This window comes from Triticum dicoccoides, chromosome 6A (genome assembly GCF_002162155.2).
Source record: "Triticum dicoccoides isolate Atlit2015 ecotype Zavitan chromosome 6A, WEW_v2.0, whole genome shotgun sequence".
Classification (NCBI taxonomy): Eukaryota; Viridiplantae; Streptophyta; class Magnoliopsida; order Poales; family Poaceae; genus Triticum; species Triticum dicoccoides.
Genome location: NC_041390.1, coordinates 600,949,553 through 600,957,168, shown reverse-complemented (window position 1 = coordinate 600,957,168; position 7,616 = coordinate 600,949,553).

Sequence of the window (7,616 nt, the reverse complement as noted above, 5' to 3'; positions counted from 1 at the left end):
CCACTAGTGCAACGCCTAGAGGCTAGGCGCTACACTGTATTGTGTGGCGCCTAGCTCTCAGCCGCTGCACATTAACTTAGTAATTTTTAGGCAGTCCGGGGGTGCGACGCTGGCCAGGCGTGTAGCGTCTATCTGTTAGGCGTTGCACAGTGTAGTGTGACGCTTTCGTGTCGGGCGCCAGTCAAAAATGTCAGCTGAGTGATTTTTTTTAGAAACAGTTTATTTTGTGAAATGATTTTATCCACATGTCAAAATTGTCAAATTTGCCTCCAGGCCATGATCGATTGCCGTACGTGGATTTCCTCTCGGGCTAGGTGAGCTTTCTCTCGAGTTGCTAGATGCGTGAGGATATGGCTATGATGACCATGTAGAGATTAGGAAAACATTGAACCCTTTGGTCTCAGGCCACTGTATATATTGATCAATTATCATGACTTACAAGTTTTGAGAGATAGCTAGGATTCCTCTTCAGAGTTGTACACGAGAGGGAAATAGAAGATTACATCGGGAGGAAGAAGCAGACAGAAGAAGAGATACAAGTTTGAAGTATACACGCACACGCACATATCTATCTATCTATCTATCTAACAATACATACATATGCGACTATGCGAGGCCGAAAGTATATACCGTATGCTCATGCACATGGTCTCTCTCTCTGGATTAACTGGCCTGCTGGTAAGTTTAACGAAAAAGCAAAGCCGCCACAGGTTAGACCAGTAAACAATACTTATAGGCGGCTGATGAAATGAGACGAGACGAGATCACGTCCTGTGGATTAACTGCGTGGACACGCACGTACGTACGCACGCACACATGCCGAGCTACAGCCTTTACACCAGTCACCAGGCACGGCCCTGCCTGCTCTGATTGATTACTTGCTTCAGTGAGATAAGTTGCAGATTTTGATCGATACAACCGCGCGTGATCCATATACATAGACTATAGTGCAACACAGCCTAGGCCGATCTTACACACACGGTCAAATCCGGCACATTTACCCTTTTTCCTTTCCTGTGGGGGTTGAGGATCTCCTCCCAAAGATTTGCCACTGGCCTGTGCCTGCCCTTCTGTGCTTCGAAGCTACTCCCTCCGTTCCAAAATAGATGACCCAATTTTTTACTAAAGTTAGTAAAAAATTGGGTCATCTATTTTGGAACGGAGGGAGTACGTAGTATAAGGGCATCTCCAGCCGCGACCTCAGAAGGCCTTCCCAGATGGTTTTTTTACGCCGGTGCCGAAAAATCGGCCCAGTCGCGCCTTCAGGAGCCCGATTTTCGCCGTTTTGGGCCGAAAACAGCGCCGGCGGACCTAGGCCGAACCCTGCACGCTAGGGGGCGTCCGGGGGCGCCGGGGCGAACTATTTTGGCGTGAAACAGCCGTGGGCCCGCCGCGTCAGCGACTCTACCCTCTTCTCGCCCCTTGGTCGTCCTCATCGCCTCGTTTCCCGCGGCGAATCAATACCAAAGCTGCCGCGCTGCCGCGCCGGTCAGCCTGCGCCATTGATGCCTCACGGGCGGCGCAGTGAAGGCCGGATGACGCGCGTCCCTCGCCCTCCCTCGCCCGCCACGCGTACTCACGGCGGCTCCCGCATGGGCGGCGCCTCGGCCTATATAAGACGCGCCCCAGCGCACTCGGCGAACTCGACTCTCTCGCCGTTGTCGTTCCTCCCTCTCCTCTCTCTCGCCGTCTCTAGCAACCATGGCCGAGCGCTTCCCAGGCGACGGCGCGGCGGCGAACGGCTTCGGCCGCCGCCATCTTCACGAGAGCGAGGCTCGCCTCCTTTTCGAGGCCGAGTACCCGGTCCCACCGGACATGCAGGTACGCGGGGCGTGGAGGATCAGCGCCAGCGGCGTGCCGGTGCCCCCGCTACCCACCGGCGCGGCGCGGCGTGCGGAGATCGCACGCATCCGCTCGTCCCTGCGGCGTGCGGCGAGGGAGGGGCCACGGTACGTCCCCGACAGCCCGCTTTGGGAGCCCTACTTCCGCCGCCGTCACGCCGAGCAGCTCGAGGCCACCAATGGCGTCGAACCCTCCGGCAGGCTCAACGCCGTCGGCCGGCGTCGGTGGTGGGGCGTGCCCGGGCGCACGTTCGAGGCCGTCCTCGAGTACATCGAGGGCGGCAACACGCCGCGCCTCGAGTACCCCGCTCCCCCGTCCTTCACACGCCGCCGGGGAAGCTCCTGGACCCCGAGGCACATGGAGACCGGGGGGGGGGTCCTCCTCCTTGTCCGGCGGCTCCCCCTGCCTCCACCTCCGCCCCGTCAAGCCGGAGCCCCAGGGCACGCCTGTCAGCGCGCGCACCCGCAGCTCCGGCGTCCGCATCGGCGACAACGCCTCCCCCACCGACCGCTTCGTCCTTGTCGAGCCCAAGCCGGAGCCCGGCCTCCCCGCGGAGTACGAGGAGATAGCCCGACGTGGCTTCTCCGACGAGGGCGCCCTGCGGTGGGCGCGGGACGACTACCTCCGCGACGAGATGGTCCGGCAGCGTCGGGCCCTGGAGGAGATCGCCGCCCGCAAGCGTGGGCGCGAGGACGAGCACGGCGTCGTGGTCCTCGACAGCGACGACGACGACGACGCCCCTGGACCGTCCAACCCGCCGCCCCAACCGGGGGAGGGATGCAGGAGGGACGGCGGAGGCGTCGGCGGGGGCGACAACGACGGCGACGACGGTGACTACACGCGGTTCTACCGCCTCCTCGGCATGTAGAACCGCGTGGGCGGGCGGCGAGGGAGACGGCGGGGGTAGCCCACGGTAGTTTTTCCTTTTTTTGTAAATTATGTTTAAATTTGAACGAACTCACCGATGTTTGCGTTAAATTTGAGTCATGTTTGCGCCGTATTTGGTTTTTAAAAAAAAACGTGGGCACCGCGACTGGAGGGCATCACGCCCTCAATGCGCGGTTTAGCGCCGGTGCGCCCCCAGGGGGCGATTTTTTGCCCCAGGCCAACGGCTGGGGCAGAAATCACATATTTGACCTGAGGTCCAAATCAAATCACAAACTGACCTCGTTCCAAAAAAATTTCACTCTGCTGACCCTTTTGTGTGGCGCCCGACAGCTAGGCGCCACACACTACTATGCAGCGCCTCTCTATTGGGCGTCGCACCTCGTGCCAGCGTGGCAGCCCTGGTCCAGTTGCGGCCCCACAGACAGCACTGCAGCGCCTCAGACTTAGGCGCCACACTTGTAATGTGTAGCGCCTAGCTCTTGGGCGCTGCACAGTCTGTGTTCCACTTAGGCTGGCCCCACCCTCTCTCCCATCCCACCCCCACCCCACACACCCCACCCCACACAAACCCTTATCCTTGCGCCCCTCCTCTCTTCCCCTCTCCCCCTCTCAAATCCTTCTCAAATCTTGCAAATCCGAAGTATTTGACAGTGGATTTCGAAGCCAACCCCTCCCTTAAGGTAATCTCCTTCGATCCCCTCGTTTTCATCCATAGGAATCACATTTGCTCAAATATTGCTACTTTGGGGAAACCCTAGTTTTGGCTTGGATTTGCAAATTTGTATTGAATCATGTTATGTTTCTTTGCTAATTTGGGTTGGTTAGGCTTTCATAGTATGCTAGGGTTAGAGTTATGTGTGTTTCATGTTGGTGTTACGGTTATGCTATGGTTAGGGTTGTGGTTATTGTTAAGTGGGGGTTAGGGTTATTAATTCATATATATGTTATGGCATATGTATTTTGTGCAAATATTTTTTGTTAAGTACTTACTTGATATATGTGTGTTTTTATTATTGTAGGGATGGGGAGAACATGTGTTTATGTTCATCATGTGGATAAAGATGCCTTTTTGAAAGGCAATGTTGAGCCGGACCCGGATGAGCTTGACATGGTATTTGAGAGTAGTCCAAGCTATGCGGAGCTCTTGGACCAAGTGAGGAAGGATTTGAATTGGATGGACCCAAGTGACGTTGTTGAGTTCGTGGGAAGGCATAATGTTGGTTTTGGAATGCACATCCATTGGAAGACAATGCGTGTGAACTCCGAGCAACGTTGGGTTGCATACAAGGAGATGGTTGCCGAATCTCTAGACAAGGCTCTTGAGTTATTTGCCTCCAAGAAGGTTGAGTCTACTTTGAATTTGGACTTGAACCGGAACCCCTCCCCGTTGGTTGCTAGCACTCCACCACCCATGAACCAAGATCAAATGAGTGGACCTCATTTCACGCAACAAGATTGGCCAACATTGAGCCCGACTCCAAACAACCAAAATGAAGGTTTTGAAGAGGAGAATGATGAGTACGAGGAGGATGACAACGAAGTTGATCTCCATGACAACAATGTGGGTGATCTCGACCAATATCATGTGCAAGAGACAATGGACCAATCCATCCCTTTTTCCCGTGCATATGCATCGGACTCGGATGACGATGGTCCCGATGAAAAAGTTGATGAGGAGGGGTTCACACCGAAGGAGGCCCAAGCATTCAAGAAGGTATTCGGGCGGGATCACAAGACACCATTGTTCAAGGATCTTAGCCTCGCGGATGAAGCCGTTGTGGATGGTGGAAAATGCATATCTCTTGGAGCTAGGCCAAGTTCTCACCGTGATTTGGAAGACGGCAAGAACGGGATATATCCCGGTTGTGAGTTTCAATCCTTCTTGGAATTGAAGATGTGTCTCGACAACTACTCGGTTACGCATTATCGTCCACATAAAGTGGCCAACTCGGACGTCAATGTGCGTTACACGGTCAAATGTGAAGTGCCAAGTTGTCCATGGATTGTGCATGCAAGGCCATGGAAAGGAGGTCCCACTTGGCGCATAGTGAGTTGTCTACCAAATCACATGTGTCGGCACAAGAATGCGGATGGCAAGCTTGTGTACCAACAACATAGACAACTCACGTCCGAGTTCATCGCTTATAGGCTTTCCAACCAAATATCCACACTTCCAACAATGAGCATCAAGAGTGTCATTGACCTTGTGAAAGCCATCTTTCATTACAAGGTGAAGTATGGCAAGGCATGGAAGGCAAAGCAAGCCGCATTCAAGATGTTGTATGGCAATTGGGAGGAAGCTTACAACCGACTCCCTAGGTTGTTGTTAGCTATGGCCACTACAAACCCAGTCATGGTTCACGTGGTTGAGCCTCATGGGAACCAAACATTGATTCACAACGGGAGGACCGTCCGAGTATTTGGCCATGCATTTTGGGCCTTTGAGCAATGCATGAGGGCTTTTGAGCATTGTCGGCCCGTCATCGCCATTGATGGCACGTTCTTGACCGGACAATACAAGGGCACTTTATTGGTTGCAATAGCAAGTGATGCCAATAACCGGGTGTTGCCTTTGGCTTTCGCTTTGGTTGAGGTGGAGAACAATGATAACTGGGAGTGGTTCTTGCGTCAATTGAGAACAAGGGTATTACCGGCTGAAAAGGAAATTTGTGTCATATCGGATCGCCATCCAGGAATTCTCAATGCGGTGGTGGTTGACATTCCCGGACATAGAAAGTTGCACCATCGATGGTGCATGATGCACTTTTGTGCAAACTTCTATAGGGCATGTGGTATCAAGGAGTTGGCCGATGATCTTCAAGATTGTTGTCTCGCTTTCACCAACAAGCGGTTTGCCACATTGTTCAATGCATTGCTCAAACACAAGAAACTTGACCCCGGTGGTCATGAATTTCTCAGTAAGAACATTGTCAAAAGGAATATGTGGGCACGTGCTTTCGATGAAGATGGCCGGAGGAACGGTCAAATGACAAGCAATATGGCAGAATGCTTCAATAAGGTGCTCAAGGGTGTACGTGCATTACCTGTGACGGCAATAGTTCAATACACATTTGACAAGATGAATGGATACTTTTTGAAGTATTCAATGGAGACGGATAAGCAGATTGCTGGTGAGAACAAGGATAAGCATAAGTACTATTTCCCACCAAAGGTTGAAGAATGGTTGGACTTTCAATCACGAAAGGTAGACTCCCAAGAAGCTGTACTATATGACGACAACGAGTGGAAGTATGAGGTGAAAGAGCCTGGAGGAACCACAAATGATGGCCACCAACACGGAGGCCGCGCTTTCAAGGTCTCCCTAACACGGTGTGATTGCAGCTGCATGAGGCCATCGTTGCTTTATCTCCCATGCTCGCACTTGTTAAATGCAGCCCGTGTTAGGAATGTGGACGTCAATCACCCTCTTACCGTGAGGGAGTCCGAGTTCTCAATCATGACGGTAAAGAATACATGGGCTCCCCGGTTTCAGCCATACTTGGACCAATCATAATGGCCGGAGTATCATGGAGTTCAACTATGGCCGGACCCGGAATTGAAGGTCGTTAGACGGGGAAGACGTAAGACAAAGCGTCTTAGAGGTGACATGGACGGATGGGGCCGTGGTGGCGGTGGAGAATACGGCACCAGCCAATTCCAAGAGCCTCGTGAGCAATCCCGTTGTGGGGACTGCAGTCATGGGGGACACAACACAAGAACTTGTCCCAAATCAAGAAAAAGATCAAAGAAAAATGATGCAAGCACAAGCCAAGCAAATGATAGCCAACCAAGTCAACCAAGGAGTAGCCAACCAAGTCAAACAAGCCAACGAGGCACTAGGAAACAAAGAGGTCGTGGTGGTGGTAGAAGCCGTGGTGGTGGTAGAGGCCGTGGTGATGGCCTAGGCCGTGGGGATGGTCTTGGACGTGGTGAAGGCCTAGGACGTGGTGATGGTCTAGGCCGTGGTGGTGGTGGTAGAGACCGTGGTGAAGGCCTAGGCCGTGGTGATGGTCTTGGCCGTGGTGAAGGCCTAGGTCGTGGTGATGGTCTTGGCCGTGGTGGTGGCAGAGGCCGTGGTGGTGGTCTAGGCCATGGTGGCGGTAGAGGCCATGGTGGCGGTAGAGGCCGTGGTGGTGGTCTAGGCCGTGGTGGTGGTAGAGGCAGTGGTGGTGATCTTGGCCTTGGCGGCGGCCGTGGTGGAGGAATGTTCACTTGACTCAATGGACCATTGCCGTATGTGACTTACTATGATCTTGTTCTTTTGGCTCAATGCTTGTGTTGTCATTTTGCATTGTGTGACTAACTATTATATTGACATTTTCATAAGTATGGAAACAATGAAGGGGGTGGAGGACACGGAGGCGAAAGGTGAGCTCCCTTGGTGGTCGGAGGAGGGAGAAGAAGAAGAAGAAGAAGAAGAAGAAGAAGAGAGGAAGAAGAAGGGACAAGGACCATGACCTTTTCTATGAACCAAAATGTGTGCTACTATGTGATATGCGACGTAAATGACTATGTCTTTTTGGCTAAATGTTTGTGTATGACTATCTGATTGGACAACTCTATTGCTATGTGTGTATGAGTATATGATTTGGACTACTACATGTGATTTGGATATGATTACGTGCCATCTATGTGAATCACAAAACATAAAAATCACTTTGTATATGAAAACAACAGATAGTGCAGCGCCTAAGGCCAAGGCGCTGCACATTACAGTGCAGCGCCCCCCCCTTAGGCGCTGCAGACTGACTTAGCAAATTTTCGGGTGCAAAAGCTCCTGGAATGCTTCTGTTGCTCTCTGGACTGGGATGTCCAGCCGTGCAGCGCCTAAGGGAGAGGTGCCACACACCATAGTGCAGCGCCTCTCCCTTAGGCGCTGCACTGCT